The following is an 18155-nucleotide window of genomic DNA, read 5'->3' on the forward strand; positions in this document are numbered from 1 at the left end:
TTTGTTTTTGAGAATAAGAACAACTTAGAAGACTTTTAAACATACACAATGGAGGTGGAGTCTGATTTACAACTGATGGGAGTATATATTGAAAATAAATCCATTACCAATATAGCACTATCTGAGCATTAAATTTATATTTATTTGTAAGTCCACCACTTGAGCTCCTCTGTTTTCTTACTAATTAAATCCTTTCTATACTGGCAAAACTCTTGATGCAAATATGTTACAGATAGAAAGGAGAGCAGACTATGAATGAAGATATTCTGCTTTGTTTTCAAAACAAAGAAAAAATAGAAATTCTAGTGCTAGTAGGTTAGGATTCAGGATGTTTACATGATAATTTGAGTGGGAACTGAAACAAAAGGAATATTTTAATCCTCTCTGATTAGTAAATATTTGTATGGGGCTATAAAGATGAGAGAATTGTTAAGTGTTATTAATTAATATTCTTTCAAAATATTTATATGATATTTATAATATTTATATATATGACAACAAAAAATTTTCAATATAAAAGTGAATCAACCCAGAAAAAAAATGCCGAGCTTTTGATCTGCTTATACATCACATCACTGCAAACCCTTTCCTTTCAACCTAGAGTAACATTCGAAAGCAGAAAGATATACAGCTGACGTTTCAAACTAAACGACACTACGATAAACTAGGGTTTCTCCAGAAGATAAAATACATCATAAATCGGTGTAACACTTACCTCATTTTAAATATTACTGTCTCCTTTTATCAGGTAACACTATATAACCTCCCCTTACCTCTTTTCTTCCCATATTTTATTTGGTATATTAATTCTGAACAATGATCGCAACCAGAATTTTTTTTAATTAAAATCAAATATATGGCTTTAGAGGCTTAGGTTATCTGATGGAACTATTTTAATTAAAATAAGATACCAGCTCTCTTGATTCATTGATGAATTGATAGTAATTGAAATGTACAGTGTTAATTTTAATCTGCAGCCAGTTGTTTAAAGAAATAATTCTTTCCCTTCTTCAAAGTCAAAAATAAATAAGTAAAAAGAAATCCCTTGAGGAGGAAAGGAATCTCTGGCCCAGACGATCTTTTTTTTTTTTTTTTTTACTGCAGATTGTTATAAAATCATCCATTATTAAAAAGAGCTTATTATTTTTACTTAAAACTTATTTTCCTTTATTTTTCTAAGAATAAGGAAGTATTTGTCTGACTACAGTAGCTGACTTGTTTCTATTTTCATAGCACTCTACCTGTACAGGAACATCATGGCTCTCACAAATGTATTTGCTTTACAAAATGCCAGCTCCATCATAATCAATTGGGAAACAGATCTCACCACAGTGGGTATTTCCCCTGGGCCTTGCCCCAAGGAGTGTGCGCATAACCCAGACAAATTTCAAACCCAGAAAACTATTTGTATGACGGCTGTCATGGAGCAGCTCTGCAAAACCCCATTAGAGGAATGTGGGGAGTATGAAATAAAATTCGAACTGCTCAAGAACAGCCCCAGAGCACACAAAATCAGGAGAAAGAAAGTAAACGTAGGTTTTATTATTATTATGAACACTGTGATCTACTATCAAAATAAGTTCTCCTTAAGGTATTTCTTAGAATGCTTCCCTTCAGTGAGATTTAAAATGCTGTTATAAAAAGTCTAGGTCAAACTTCTATTCAGAAACTGTTTTAAGTCTTTCTTTAAGATAAGATTTTTAGGAGTCGTTAGTTAATATTTTATGTGGGCATACAGCTTAGCATGAATTTGATAACTGAGGCTAAAACAAAAGTGTAGAGTTTTTATCGCAGCTACTGAAAGAGTTTCTATATAATTGAAGAAAAGTTGGAAAGAGATACATGTGCACGAGTTACAGAAAAATGTTTTTTTCCCCCTTTGAGACTGTTATCCTTAATTAGATATTAATTCCATGTGGGGCGTCAGCTGGAATTCTTTCATTTAGAATGATTGATTTTTAAGATCTAATCCGCTTTGATAAATCACTGTGAGCATAGCTCAGTTCAGAACAGTGATTTAATTCTACTGTGACTATTCTGACCTTAAATATTAAGCAAGCATGGGATACTTGGTGAGAACTGTAGGGGAATGTTCTTCTGAACACAAGCATTTTTGTTTAGTTCATTACAGAAATATTCCAAATCCGCCAATGATTAATCAAAACGAATGAACTACAAATAAACAACGACCCATTCCTTCTTTCATAATAACTTTGGTTATTCTACATGTGCACTCTGTCTAAGCCACTGAGAAAACAAAAAGCTCAGATGTGGAGTGAAGCTGTGTGCGCCATTTGATACTCGGTACAAGTAAAACTGGCATTATGCTATAATGGCACAAGGTATGCATGCTAGCAGACCAAGTACGCTGAAAGCATAGATGCAGCTATCAGGATACGGAAGGTTATTCCCTTCCTTTAACACCTAACACCTTCTGCCTGAGCAAGTGCCTTACTTGGGCAGCTAGGTGAGTACTGCAAGTTTGGGAAGCGCAGAACACTTGCCACTAGTAGGAATTGCTGGCCAGACTTCTGTAGTGGGCTACATGAGATACTGAGAGTCCAACTGTTGGCACTTAATTCTTTTGCTAAGCAGCCATAACACCTACACTTTCTAAGCCTATGCACTGTTGATAACTGAGAGCCCTTCTAGATCTGGCAAATATTCCTGTGCTGAAGCTCATTCTTGTGAGTTCTATGGATTGTCTCTAAATGTGCTCCTGTATCAGTTTTCACTTTGCTGTACAATGTTGTGTTGTTCTTATAGTGGGTAAGAGTTGAAGGTTTGTTTATGAATATTGTTTATTATTTCATCTGTTACTTTTGCAAAAGCTTTATAAGTTCCAGCAAGATTTGCCATTTTGAATACTTCACAAACTTTGAAGCATGTATAGGGTATGAAGGAGGATAAAAATCAATTTATTAGTCAATGACATTTTGGAACCAAATTTTAGAAAAAGGTAGATAACTTTTGAATTCTTTGATATGAAATTAAAAACTGTCATGCCTGCACTAGTGTAGTTATTTTCTCATCATTTAATGTTATGCTTTGACATATTTACCTTCCTAACATCTACCTAATTACCATTATCTAACCATAATAACAGAACCAAAGAGGCACTCTGGATGGGTATTTTAAACCAGTGCCAATCCATGATGAGTAATCTTTAGGGTGAAACACATTCATCAGCTCCCCAAGCACTTATTACGTATGTGCTTTTTAGTCTCTTACTCCTGTCTTTTTAATGTCTTGCCCCAAGGAGTGTGGTAGGAAAAAAAAAATGAAGATCAGCATATAAAGTTCTTTTCCACTAGGTCAATAGGTTTTAGGAACAGGTTTGTGGGAATCAGACATCCAATCTCTTTTGCTTGTCCTTCATCTCACATCTATGCTGTTTGCTCCATCAGTAACAGCTAGGCTGAAGAAATTCAAGCTGCTTAAAAGTTAAGTCTGTCTGGGTTTTTCTTTAGCATAACTTTTAAGACAACATATTTCTGATCTCCTCTGTTTTTTCTTTTTAATGAATCAATCTTTTATTATCTCCCTTCACAGAAGGGCAACATTTGTTTCTTTATTTTGTATATGATGTTACTACAATAGATAACAGGATATTGCAGTCTTTGTGATGATTTAGAACCAAGGGGGGCTTCTTTCTTTTCCCCTTTTTTTACGTGACGTTTCTTTACCTCGTTTGCTTTTGGTTTTGCTCATGCTGGATTGACCTGCACATGTAGACAGTCTTCTGGCTTGCATGCGCGCACACACATGTGCAGTGCATACACCAACAGGATCTGCCTCTACATTCTGCATGCATTTCTGCAAATAAAACCTCTCTCTCTTTTGAAAGTGTGGCTTACTGATGTGACTCAGTACAAGTTTAAAGTAAATAAATAATAATAATAAGGCCAACTAAATACCACCAGACCTCAAATTCAGCGTATCCTGAGAGAGAAATGCTCAGAAGTGCTCTAAAAATCTGTATTTGGAGCCACTTCTAGCCTCCCATTTTTTTATTGAATAAATCCAAGTACAGGGAGGGGGGAGCCTTTCAGCCTTGAAAAACACACTTCTGTTACAGTGGTTGCATCCTGAACACACACTCAATGCTAGTTCATTGATTTATCAATACCTATTCTTTAGGACTCTTTTATTTTCTTTTTCCTGGTGATGATATAGAAGTAGGAATAATCATATGGAACACAGAAAAACAATATTTCAAAAACTCACCATTTTTCGAGTTAAAATGTGGGTCTGCTGAATGAATATACTATATCATTTCTTCTTTGGTTTTAATAAATGCTTTTCTCATTTTGAAATAAAATCTTCACAAAATTCTGTTGAAAAAACGTGTTCTGGGTAAATGCATAACAAACCTGCAAACTGCAAATTCCTGCTTAAATAACTTTGTTCAAAAATTAGTTCTATTAATCTAACAGTCTCTTCAAACTGAAATAAAGGAAAAAATTCTTAAACATCACATTGCAGCCACATTTTGCGTCTTATGAGTCTCTTTATCATTCCTTAAATTACTCAATTCCCCAGTCAGAGACTAAAGATCCATCTTCTGGCAGTGCTTCACTGCTTGAGGTATGAAAATTTGTTAAAAAGGAAGTATAGGGTCAATATACTGTTAAAGGTATTACAGGAGTGAAATGTTAAAATGCCGCAATGGTATGTTGGAAACATTTAATTTTGATAGGCATGATGTATAGCTAGGGAAGTAAGCACGCTCAAATAATTATGCTGTCTTTGAAAGAGTAGGCAATTTAAAAGTAGATTATCCAATGAGGCTGAAGCAGTAGTTATCAAATTTTCAGGAAGTAATTAAACAAGCAGAGGTTCTCTCTTTTTTACTGGCTGTTTCTGGGTTGCATAGGGGTTATGAAGAGAGACAAGAAAAATGACAGAGCAGGATAAACAACACATCAAAATCTCCTTGAAGAAAACTTTTTATTTCCTTCATGGCTTTCTGACTTACAAATAAGTAAGGTGAGATTTTGCAATGTTTTTGCTACAGGTCTCTGATAAAACATTGCCTGGTGGAAAAACAACAGCCAGTGTGGATTATTATTTTTTTTTAGTACCTCACAATGAAATCTGCATTGCACCCACAAGACCGGTTCCCTGCTTAGGGCTTTTTTTTTTCCTTCTTCTTTCCCTCCTCCTTCCCCCCCCCCCCCTCCACCCAGGGCTTTTGTTCAACACCAGGCCCTGCTGGTTGGCTGCCATCTGGCACATAGCCTTTCCTTTCCAAACGTCTGTCCGCAATCCTTTCCCCAGCTGCTGTCAGCACTGCCTGAGCCCTCGCACAGCCCCGCTCGCACGCTGCTCACAGCGAGCCCAGTTCTGCAGCTCCATCACACATTCAACATGCAGGTTACCACCGGGTTTTTTCCCAGCAGGATGCCTGGGCCTTGCGCCAGCTGGGACTTCCCCTGGGGCTGGCACTGAGATGGTGGACAGGGCTCATGGTCCAGCACACGGATGCAGCGAAGTGACCAAAACACATCAGAAACACAGAGGAAGAGGTGTGCCTTTAGCCCCACCTATCCCCCCTTTCACTTAGTTTGCTCAGGAGTGGACAAAACTGCCTCATTTTTTATGACTGACAAACCAAAACACTCTGTGGAACATTCCAATGCCCATGGAAAGGTAACTCTTTGACTCCATTTCTTAGTTTTCTCTTATCTACTGAAAAAATGGTTTCTCCAAAAAAATAAAAAAAATAAAATAATAATACCAATGATAGGCTTACTGTTATAATTATTATTTATATTTTCTCACTGCCATGTGGGCTCAGGGTTTCATCATGGTTAAACAGAGCCCAGTTCAAGTGCACTGGGAACTTTAATGTCCCAAACTACACAGTTATGGAATTGAAGCAATAAAGAAAAAAAAAAGAAAAGAAAATTGAAAGTCCAATTAAATATTGGAGACCAAAACTTTACCTCATAAATCCTAAAGCTGTTATTGTGCTCTACCCACAGTTGTGGCTTTTGGGATTTGTCCCCACAGACAGGTTTCAACAGCCAAAAACAAGTCACACAATATTTAATAGCTTTGAATATTCTTATGTAGTTATCCAAGGACTCAGTGGCTTGAGTATCTAAATGTTAAATGCCACATCAGAGCAATGTTTTCTGACTTCAGGGAGAGAAGAAAAGTTCTGACCTAACTGCTGTATGCATTCTGGAGCATCTCTACCAACACAGTGCACTGCCATACTTTTTTGCAGAAGTAGAGAAGTTCTGCAGTTTTTCCTTCTTGTCATCACTTCCATGCCAGTGCCTTCTGGTAGTGAGGGTAAAATGCCATCTATTGCAGGAAAGAAAAGAGCCAAATTTAGGTTTGCCAGAATGGCTGAATACTTTGAACTACGGCTGAGTTTTTGATTCTGTAACAGGATAGAAAGCACTGAACAATAAATCTAATTCAAGGGTGAGATTTGGCACACAGACAATTCTTTGGAAGAGTTCGTGTAACTCACATATATTGCTTTTATCAGATAGAGCTGAAATCTAATGCTCTTTAAAACACAGCATAAATGTAACAGTTATGAATTCATAACAGTGAAGTAGCTAATTTTTGGCTGTAAGGCACTGTTCACTTTGCTTTCTTAAAATAATAATAATAATAATAATAATAAGTAAGAGCCACACACACACACACACAAAAAAAACCATGTTATTTAAAAGCAACTCTATTTCATCTGTGTCCTGTTTTGTGCAAATGCCATCTCATCATCAAAGGTAGATTCCTGAATTCGTATACATTGAGCTGCCCTTTAGGGAGGATGATAAATATACTAAAGCTCAACATACAACTGTGCAATTGTGTGTGTGTTACTGCCTTTTCATTTTTTCTCATTTGCAAGGTTGCCAAACTAAGAAGCGCTGCCCAAGCAACAGAATGTGGCAATTCACAGCTGGGCTCAGCAGTGTTGGGCAGGGTGCTCAGCTTGGGCAAGTGGAGTGGCTGTGCTGCCTGCAGACCAGCTCATGTCCCTGAACCTTCCCTCATGGTCTAGTGTGACAGGACTGTGCTCACCAGCCTGATTGTGTTCCATTTTTGGTAACAGCTTTCTTTTAAAAAAGCAGGAATCTGAGAATTTAGGTGCAAAGGTTTTGGTTTGTTTTGAGATTTTTGAACCACACAGCTTGTAGTAGCTCCTCTTCCACACCTTGCAAATGGTTACATCTTATTAAAAGTTAATGATTAAACTTTTTTTTTTTTTTTTTTTTTAATTCTGATTAGTTCTGTATTCGTGTATTGAAACTGCTTTTTCAAAACATTATTTCCTGCAGTTGGAAAACTGAGATGTCAGGAAATCATGACCGAAGAAGAAAGTGACAGCTCTTCCAGAATTGCACTATGTTTTAGGAGTGCACTACTCCAAATGGTGTTGATGACACTGAAGAGGCTCTTTTCAACATCTCCATTCCTGGTACACCTGCATATCAAGAATATTGCACCACAATTCCAAAGGCACTTCTGACTTGCAGCCACAATGCATAGATGTCGACAGGAGAGGTATCAGAATAAACACTTCTTTTCGTTGTTAGAGGCATGGAAATCTGCACACCAACTCAATCTTAACAGACTGATTTTGTCCGTAACGGAGATAGCTGAACAGAGCTGAGTGCTCTGCTTGTGAAGGCAGCAGCCTGCTGGCTTTGCTGCAAGTGCTGCTGGAACCAGTGTCCGTAAGGTGACTGACGCCACGAGGTGGGATTGCTGCAAATGGGTTCGTGGCTGGTGGGAGAATCTGTCCTTGACGTCCTGGAGAGGAGATACTCAGAGCTCATCGGGAAATTTTCATCCAATTGGCACAGCAAAACGGTAGGGAGTGGAGAATACTGTGCGATATTAAATTGAAGCTGTTGATTGCAGTTATTAGTTACTGTGAGGGTTAAAGGAAGCGAAAGAATGTGTTCAGGGCATCCCCCAGTACCATTCTCTCACACCGAAGTGCACGATGCTGAGTTCTTTACACTGGCATGGCGTTGCTTCACAGTACCAGCACAGGGGGTTGGTGGTACGCGTCAGCCTGCACGTTTGGGGAGGTCCTGGACATGATTGCAAGACAGGGAGAAGAACTTGCCGGTGATTGCGAGAGACACCGAGCAGTCCTCTCTAGACATTCGTTGTCGGTTAATTGCCGTACTTGCTCAGAAATAATCGGCTTCGGAGATGCCTCCAGATGATAAAGCTATAACCTATTTTGGGAACCTTCGTACCTTTCCAGCTTCCCCACATGCCCCTTCCCTCTTGTTTCGGGGAAGAAGTGCCCCTCTGTACTCTCCCAGGAGAATAACCCCGAAGCCAGGGAAGTTCCTGTGCTCTTCCTATAGCTCTTTTTCAGAGGGTGAGGGAGGCCGCCCTCAGCTAACGGGGGTCAACATCCCGCCGCCGGAGGAGCCTCCCCGACGGCACAGAGCAGCCCCGGGCGGGCGCCGCGCCCCTCGCGTTCCCCGAGCTCTGGTTTTCTTCTCCCTGAAACGCTGTATACACAAAAGGCTCGCTTCTGCCTTTCAATTAGGTAACCAAGATTTATTTACTTTTGCTCTTTCTCCCGTCCGTACACATCTTTAGCGTTTGCAGCCCCTGTCAGCTTTGGGCTCGGGTTCCTTTTCTCCTCGAGAAGTTATTTATTTGTGTTTCTCGGGAGACGTCTTTAAATCAAACGCCCGTGTCAGGAGGACTCCGTCCCGCCCGGCTCTTAAAGCGGGCCGGCGGCTCTCCGCGGTGCTGTGGGGCCGGCTTAGGGCGAGCTGTTGGGGCGCCCCGTGTCCTGCGGGGGCCGACCGAGTGAGACCCCCCTGCTCGGCTGGGCCGTAGCTCTCAGGGTGCCCCCTAGGTCTTCCCTACCCGGTCCCCGGGGCACCTCACCGACAGACGGCCGGGGAGCCTCGGTTGGGGGTGGGCGGCTGCTTGGCAGCGCGTCGGGGGCAGGACGAGCCCGGCTGCCGTACAAGCCCTCAGGAAAGGCAGGAAAAAAAAAAAAAGAAAAAAAAAAAAAAAAAAGAAAAGAAAAGAAAAGAGAAAGGAAGGAAGGGAATTGTTGGAAGGCGAGGGTTTCCCCGTGGTCTGGGGGTTGAGATGCGGTGAGGGCGCTCAGGGGCGGAGGGAAGCTGCCTGGCATCTGTAGGTTGCGGGCCTCCCCCAGCAGCCAAAAACATGTGCGTGCGTGCAGGCTGCTGTGCCTTACACCCAACCTCGTGCCGTTGTTGATGACTGAGGAGCGTTACCGGAGGAGCCCGGGATCCCCGAGGTGCATCAGTCCCGAAATAAGGGAGAACAGCAGCATCGCTCCCGGCCACCAAAGGTACACCCGTTTCGGTCAACAGCATTTTTTTTCCACTTCCCCTCGGTGTTCGCTAAAGGGCGCGGAGCTGCGTGCGATTCCCACAGCCGGAGGAGACGCGAAGCGCTTCTTCTAGCGGACGCTGCTCCCCATCCCTTCCATCTTGCGGGGTGGGGGAACGGAAGGGGCTCGAAGGACGGGGGGAGCAGGGGGATTCGCTATTTGCCTTGAAGAAAGGTTCAGAACAGTTATTATTAATGCGCGCAGCGGGCACCTGCTCGGCTCCCTGCTCGCTTCCCGAGCGGTACTTTTACTGCCCGTAAGCAGCGAACCAGGGCCGGTAATAGGATCAGGAAGGCAGGCGTTAGGCGGAATGCCGCAGCGGCACCACGCGTAAAGGCGCGCTCCCGACAAACGCCTTCGGCCGAGAGGCTGTTAACGTTTTATTGGTAATGAGAAAGGCAAGCATTTGGCACGAAGGGAGGGGGTAGGGTCCCAGCACCCGCTACTGGACGGGGCCGCGCTCGTTGCTGAATGCTGGCATGGGGACTTCGGCCAGCCGAAAGACTTCTGAAAGCAAGCCAGTAACTTTTACAGAGGAAAAAGAAATATTTAAAGTCAAGAACTCCTCAAGTAGCTGAAAATTAACTCCTGACAACACGCGAGATTTTTCTCTCCCCACCGTATCAAAGAAACGTCTGTACGTTAATTTCACCCTGAAAGATTTGAGAAATAACAGCGCCCCAGGGCAAATTTTCAGCTTCAGAAGGACCCTTTGAGCCAAAGCAGGCGCAGAGAGCACGCCCAAAGCTGCGCAGTAGAGCCGCACTGATTTTGCGGCGGTGTTCACACGCCCGGGGTATACAGAAGCGCAGAACCCTGAGTTCTTCCGACGAGATTTTAATTAGGAAATGGAATTTCCCGCTCTGGAGCTGTGCCTTCGGGTAGCAGAGGCATGACGGCTGGAAGCTGCCGCTTTGCAGAGCGCTATTCGGCTGCGAGGGTTGGGTTGGGGTCACGGTGCCAACGAGCGGAGTGGGGCCGGGGCTGTCCCAAACGGTGGCTCCCTTCCTTCCGTCCTCCGTTCTTGTTTCCTTCCTTTTGTTTTCCTTTTTTTTTTTTTTTCTTTCTCCTTTCGGTGTGCTGCTGAGAACCGACTCCGTGAATTTCCCGAAGCGGGCCCCTTGGCGTTATCACCACTTAATGCGAACGTTCCTTTCAAGAAGAAAGCAGCAGAGAGGCAAGGCGCTTGCCGCTAGTTCGTTGTTACCGTGGACACGGATTTAAGCGGTTCGATTTTTTCGATGCAAAAGAAAACGCTGAAAATTGAGGTAAGGATTGGATTAGATCCGAGTCTGCCACCGCAGTGCAGCGTGCGCTGCGCGATGCATACGAGCGGAGCTGCCGCTTGCTCAGAGTTGACCTTGAAAAAGAGAAGAGCTTGGCGAGGCGGGCACCGCTCCATCAGACGAAAGCGCATCTGTTATACTTAGATGTTTAAATCCCTTCGTCAAGATTATGGCGTTATTCCAAATAGGAAAAAGCGGCTATTTCGCTTCTCAATGCTGCAAGAAAATAGACATCTCTACTTTTCCCACTCTAGAATAACGTTTTAAAAGAACCCCAAGCATCAGAACAGTTTTGCTTTTTATTTTGCTTTCCTGATTCAATGCTGAGACGTTACGAACGATTACGGGTTGGAAAACCCATCGGAAACAGTGCGGTCCCATTATGACAAAGCGGTAATCTGACGCTTGCACGCTTGCAAAACGGTGACAGTTGCAAAGTTTTTTTTTTTTTTTTTTTTTTCCTTTTTCTTTTTCCCCCCTCTCCTTTGTTTCCTTTCCTTTAAAAATAAACCTTTCGGAAAATAAAATAAATAATAATCCCAAATGCTTCCGCAGTAACTGCTAGTCCCCTTTCTTATTGCAAGGAGCCCGGCCGGGCTCATTTAATTATTTTCATTCTAATCGCTTTAATCCCCCACCCCCCCGGCCAAGAGTAAATGACGCTAATGGGACACATGTGGAGGAGCCCCGGGGTGGCGGCGCGGCTCCTCCCGGCCCCGTGCCCGGGCAGGTGGAGCCGGCGGGGCGGGGCTCGCCTCGGTCAGAGGCTTTACAATAAATAAAATACTGCCATTCGTTGTCGGTTGTTGTTTTTTCTGATCTTCTCCCCCAGCCCCGCCGTTGACCGCTGTCTGCTCTAGGCTGGTTCCGTTTGTCGGGACATGGAGAAATGGAAAACTTCCCTCCCCACCGACGCAGCTCGGGATCCGTGCCGGCGATGCGGCCTTGGAGCCGCAGGAACGCAGCGGCAGCGCTCCGCTCGGTGCCCTCGGGTGTTGGCGTCCGTGTTCGAATGCAGTACCTGCCCGCTGTTATAAACATCCCTCAGTACACAGCCAATCAATCACGCTGGCAAGCAAGCAGATCGGGAGCCGAGAGTATATACAAGGCATAAATACAGAGACGTGAAACCCCCGTCAGCGTTGTAGTATTTACACATAATTTTTCTAAGGCTCTCTCTAAGAGAAACCACATCCAGGGTATCGGAAGTTATGAAATCAAGATTAAAAAGTAGCAGACAGTGCTAAGGAAGTTCAGTTATTCTAATACTAGTGAGGGAAATGGAAGGAAGAAAAGGAGAAAAAAATGCCTGAAGCTGAAGACTGAAAAAAAAAATCCTATTACACTTACAGCCAGGAACACAAATTGGAGACTATGTGGCTGAAAAACATGAAAACCGGTCGTTTAAAAATACGATGCGATAGATATATCTGGAAAAGACATGAGTTTACCAGATTTTCCAGTCAGCAGAGCATTCTTTATGTTGCAGTCATTTCTAGTCTTACTTTAATTTGAAACATATTTACATCCAGGGATAAGTCCTTGCAACTGTGCTGTGTTTTTTAACAATCTTTTGATAACAAGAACTGTGTGCAGCAGGGAGTCTGCGCCCCTCGCTGTGACACTGAGGCTTTGCTGGTGGAAGGACGTGTGTGAACATGGGTGGAATCCCTACAATGAAGTGTGCTGCAGATCCAAGGCATCCCAGTAATGTGGAGAGAAGGGTGACATATCAAAGCAGGGCAAAATGAAGTTTCAGGACTTAAAAGAAAAAGGTGTATATTATGTTGTGGTAATTTAAGAGTTTCACTGAAATGGAGAAATGGTTGGTGCTGCAAAATAGCAGGTTTGCGGTTCCTGTGTTGCCGGATCCTGAACTATGCCCTGGTAGGCCATGGGCTTTGGCCTGGTGGAGGAGAATGATCTCAGAGGGCAGGAGCTGTGTTTCAGTTGTCAGGGCATGTACCAAAACAGCTTGTAAAGCTGGGGAGCACAGTGTTCTTGCTCATGAGAGCCCTTGTGACCACATCCTCTCTATGGAGTCCCTCTCAGGCATATTTTTTTCTTGTGCTGCAATTACTGCATTTGTTGTGTATGTTTTCCAATCAAGAATAAATTTGATGCTAAACTCACTTTCACACTATTGTTTCTTTGTGTTAAATTGTATAAGAGGCCAAAACGAAACACTACTGATGTCGGCAGAGCAGTTTTTGAGGCCGCCCTGCAAGCTAGCTTGGTCCAGTTGGCATGAGTAGTATAGAAAGTTGGTTTTGTTGGCCTCTTAGAGATTTAAAATGATGTGTTTCAATATATGTATTGCCAGCACAACAGGGATTCAGCTGCTTACATTTAAGAAGCCCCCCATCCTCCCCATTAAGGACTGTGTTTAAAATGGATTGGACTACTCACTTGCTTAAAGGATATTTCATTTTATATAACCATTTCTACTTGTCATCATGTAAGTGTGGGCTTCATCTATCAGAACTTCATCCTGCAAACTTGACACATGGTTTTCTGTGGGAATGGATTATGGAGCCCTTTGACAGAAACATGTCTTGATGTGTGGTAGATAACACTGACACAAAAAAGAGATAGATGCCTTAACCAACAATTTGCCACTGAAATAGTACATAAAATAAATAACAATGCTTAAAATAGTTGATGAAGAGTCTAGAAATATTTAATAACTTTGACATAAGTGGTATTTTCTGTAAGCACCATAGTCACCACAACACCAGTTCCACACTTTAATCTTCTGGGGTGGTAATAATAAGGGACTTCCATCTGCTCTCATCAGTGGATTAATTCAGGTTCATGTTAAGTTCACAGTCTTTTTTCACAAAAACTATTGGCAACTTAGGAATGGTATTTTAATGTTGTGAGAACATTGTGAAAGCTCATACACTTTTCCGTTCTAAAGATTCACTATCATTCACTCCAATGATAAATGGTTGTTAAGAAAGATACAAACAAAGCAAGATCTTGAGTTAATTCTTTAAGCTACACATCGTGTTCTTTGAGTTTGAGAGAAAAGCAACAGTTGGTAGATGCCAACATTGCAAACAAACTGAAGTGTTTGTCCAGTGACCCAGTACAAGGTTCTTACTTCAGGAAGAGCTCTCAGCTCCCTTCAGAAAGCTAGGACAACTGAACACACACGTTTATGGCCATGTTTGGCTTATTTCTGTGTGCTTTCCCCTCGCACAATTTTTCACATACTTCTTGTTTCTGGAAATGAGGGAACAGTATAAAAACCTCAACAAACCAAAAAACTTGGCTTTCTCCAACCTTTGAGCATAACCTCTGAGCTTTGTGATACGGTTACAAGACAAATCTCTTCCTGGAAGGTCTTCCAAGGACAATGTTAATTGTCTTCCAAAGTCTTTAAGTGCCAGCCAGAGCAACCTTACAAAGACCACATATGTAGCTTTGTCAGCCATGTTCTCCTGTAAAGATTATTTTTTATCAGTCTACAAACAAAGTCTCCTCAGTGAGAACATGTGGTATGCCTGTACCCTGAGAACTGGAGGAGAAATCAAAAGGGCACTTTAATGACTATTTAAGTAAATTAGATGGTGGTTTACTAACAGTGAGATGCCTTTTCATTCAGACCAGTGTTCTGCTATTGCCAGTACACATGGAGCTCTTCTCTTTATTTTATAGTCCTCCTACACATCATGGGCATCAAATTGTACTGTATCATTTTTCTATATATATTTGAAATGTACTATATGTCTTTTCTCTGAGGTTAAATGACTTTTGACTAAAATTACTTGTACTAAAAAACAGCCTACTTCTAGTAAGCATAAACCTTCCAGTTTTGTTTCTCTTTATGGACAGTAGGCTACCCAAAAAGATTTGAGGATACTGCTACAGAGCAATTGATAACACAGGGACATTCATCAACTCAGGCAGTGTGCTAAGCTGAGATGTGGATCTGGAGGTGAGGCATTAGAGACACTCCTAAGCTATTGCTTCTTCTGAACTATACTGACAGTGTGGCTCTACTTCTTGTTTGCTTTTAACAGTGGTGGGGTCAGAATTTTACTAGGGTGTGTCTTGTTAAATGCACTGTAAGGATAATGTAGATAAGCCTCCTCAAGTGCTATATCTCAGTGATCTGTTTAGTCACTAAAGGACCCCATATTCTATATAACATTCTGCTTAGATCAAGTATGTAGTGAACAGCTTCCAGAGCAGTCTAGAGATTGTAAACCAGCATTAGCAGAATTGACTTGGGGATGAATTTGGAATAGGGATGAGGCTGAATTTATTGACATAAGGCTGTATGTTTGGCAACATGGGCTTCCTTTCCTATGTATAATAGGAACAACTGTTTATACTTAGAAAATATCAACACTCACTGAGAACACATTTTAACTGCTGTTATTTAGCTAGTGTTAAGAAATTCCTGAGAACACTTTAAAACGTAAAAATAACAGGCTTACACATGCTAATCTGTGGAAGGGAAGACTGGGATACAGAGGAAGCCAAATTCTGGGCAGCTGTGGAGAGGAGTAGCTTTGCTGGAATGCTGTTAGCTCTGGAAGAGAGAGGATGACTGTGAGCAGGACTGGGACCAGGTATTCTCTAGAAACTACTCTTCAAACTTTTTTCTTAGTCTAGGCAAAAGCAAAGAAAACCTAGATTTATCATTTAAGGATAATTTCTTGCTTTAGGCTCTCTGCTTCTCTAAATGTGCCTTTAGGCTCAGCCATAAGTCTTGATTTATATGAGCTTAATGTTACTATGCAATACTTATTTAAAGAATTCTCAATATGTTTCAGTCTCTTCACCTTTTTATATGAAATCTACTTCATACAGAAAGTCCATCTACTTACTACTTAAATTTCCAAATTAGGCCTTTAAGTGCTGTGATTTTCAGTATATATTATTCAGTGCAATATACACTGGCAACACTTCATACCAAGAAAAGGAAATAATATATTAATAAATTCATATTAAGAAAAGCTGAAAAGGAAGTCTTAACAAAAGCTGATTACTAACCATGCGACTTGTGCATTTTATTACATATCTAAATGCTATACATAGGAAAAAGATTCAAATGTTTGTTATCATATTTCTAGATAGAGAAATCTTTTGTATTTACTTTAAGTTTTACTGCTATGTCAGGAAAAGAAAAAAAAAACAACAGAAATCCAAGAACATATAGAACACATTTTGCTATTAAAAATCAGAAATGGTACTGTCAGAGTTCAGACAGCATGAACATTAGCAAATAAATTTATTGAATTTATTTTATTATTTATAAATTTATAAATTTATAAATTTATTCCTAATTGGAACTGATAAATAGAAGTTACATTTATGGGGAAAAATGCAGGACCTCAACTGTCACCGAGAGCTGTGCAAAGCGAGACACACTTCTCCTTGGCAGATCTTAGCAGCAGTTCAGTGATAAGCTGGCTTGTTTTGTTATGCAGGTGATTAATGCTGCAGAAGGCAATCTAGTGAGCCTATTTAAATCTTCTCCAGTAATAAAAATAAGTTTCCATTTAATTGTTTTACTCGTAACTGCAGTAATTATTCTCTGTTCTTGATGTGAAGACAGGGAAACAATAGTTGTGAAAATACTTTTTCTAACATGTATGAAATAGCTTACATGGAAGTCATGTGAAGGACACCTGAGGCACCGTGCCCAGAAGAAATGTCTTCTCCCTGATGTGGCAGAGTAGCGCAAAGTCTCTTTCACCACCTAAACCTCTGTGATACCTACTGAGTTTGTGGATAGAACACCTCTATACAGAGGTCCACAGGACTGAATGAAAAGGGCTGAGCACTGCTGGCAGTGAACTATCTGACTGCAGAAAGACTTGTGCAGTGCAGGCAGATTGATGTTTGCTTGGAAGGGGAAGGCCTGCTTTTGCCTTTTTCAGTTTCTGTATACTTGATGTTTGAGAAGAACATAGTGCTCTAGGTATAGTCCAGCTGATCACATTCCCACAGGTAAAGGGAAGAAGACAAATAATAAATCATTTTCAGTCTCTACATTTCAAAGGACTTGCTCTTCTTCTGATGCCATGATTACATATTGCAGATATTGTGAGCAGATTAGCTTTTGGCAATTAGCATACACATGTACATAGATCTATCTGCCTTGAGCCCAGCACTGCATCCCTTGCAGCTCAGCAGCCTCTTGGCATGAGCAGGGCTTGGAGAATGAGAGCCTCAGCCTTTAACATAGTTGAAAATGGGACAGGTTGTGTGGATGGTCTTTCTCCAGGAAAAAAAAAAAACAACAACACAACTTAACTGAACAAGCATTGACTTTTTTTTTTTTTTTCTTTTTAAATAACTTCTCAGCTGCATGGATTATAGGATTTTCCAGAAGGTTAATAACAAAGGCTATGCCTTTTTGGAAAACTGAAGTTTACGCTGCTATCCACTGTCAAATGCAGCCATTGAAATAATGAATGAGGTTCACTTCCTCAGAATGTGTAAATGTCCTGACTCAGAGTTAAGCTGTCAACAGCTGAAAGACAGTCCCATTGACATGTACCTGGCAATAGTTACTCAGGTTTATTTTTTCCTGGAAAGCTGTTTTGGGCGACAGAGTGGCGTCCGGGTTTCCCAAGTTGTTGTGCTGACAAACTGCAGCGGTGGTAAAGGCAGGGAGTCTGACAAAATCTCATTAATCATTTTAAATTAAATCCAACATTCCTCTCCTACACTGCCAAGAAGAAAGCTAACTTTTACAAATGAATACCCACTATGAAAAGAACTGATATTCTGACCGTATTGCTTTCAGACAAATATTCCCAATTTCTGTCATGTGTACATGCACAATAAGTATTATTTTTAAACTTTAAAATAATGAGTTTGTTGGATGGCTAGAAAACAGAAAAGTGCTTTTTGCTTGTTTTCTATAATAGATGCTATGTGTGAACATCTCTGATAATTAGACTGGCTTCATTTTTTCAATGAATTTTAGCTTTTTGCTTTTCAATAACAAATACAGAAAAAAAAAGTTGCTTCTTAATGGAATAAAATTTTATAATCTAAACAAGCTTTGAGAAGAAATAGATGAATAAGAAAGAAATATTGTAGATTCATGAAGACCTCTGTCAACAAAAGCACTGAAGTGATGAAGGAGCAATGTGGTCTCTGCAGCCTTTTACATATACATTCATTTGTATAAGTATTGCTAGCTATCTGGTTAGGATGTAACTATAAACACTGCATGTTATCTTAACATCTGATAAATAATATGAAAAGATCACATAAAATTTGATCTTATTGAAATCACTATTATATGTAGGTTATAACAGATTGTATATTATTTCTCTTTAAGACAAAACAAAACCATAATATGCCTATGGGAGACACAGTCTCTGTCCTTTGTCCATTTTAATAGCACTTTTGAGATTAGTGATAGATTTTACAATGGCAGAGGACGAATCATCTACCCTAACATTTATTACCTTCAATATTTACATGAAAAATGTGAAAAGAAAGAAAAACCCTTATCTTAAATTCTCATT

At 40.9% G+C, this 18155-nt stretch overlaps 1 long non-coding RNA gene across 3 annotated transcripts; it reads left to right on the top strand.

Moving 5' to 3' along the window:
- The first annotated feature begins 7491 nt into the window (after positions 1–7491).
- On the top strand, positions 7492–12739 carry LOC149918128 (uncharacterized). 3 transcript variants are annotated; one of them, XR_016465946.1, is made up of 4 exons: positions 7492–7839; positions 8363–8539; positions 9194–10635; positions 11486–12739. It is a non-coding gene; the product is annotated as an uncharacterized LOC149918128 (long non-coding RNA). The 3 variants fall into 3 exon arrangements; XR_016465945.1 differs by having other exon boundaries at positions 7495–8539; XR_016465947.1 differs by lacking the exons at positions 7492–7839; positions 8363–8539 and adding an exon at positions 9080–9104.
- The last annotated feature ends 5416 nt before the right edge of the window (positions 12740–18155 follow it).

This window comes from Phasianus colchicus, chromosome 4 (assembly GCF_987193195.1).
Source record: "Phasianus colchicus chromosome 4, bPhaCol1.hap1.1, whole genome shotgun sequence".
Lineage (NCBI taxonomy): Eukaryota > Metazoa > Chordata > Aves > Galliformes > Phasianidae > Phasianus > Phasianus colchicus.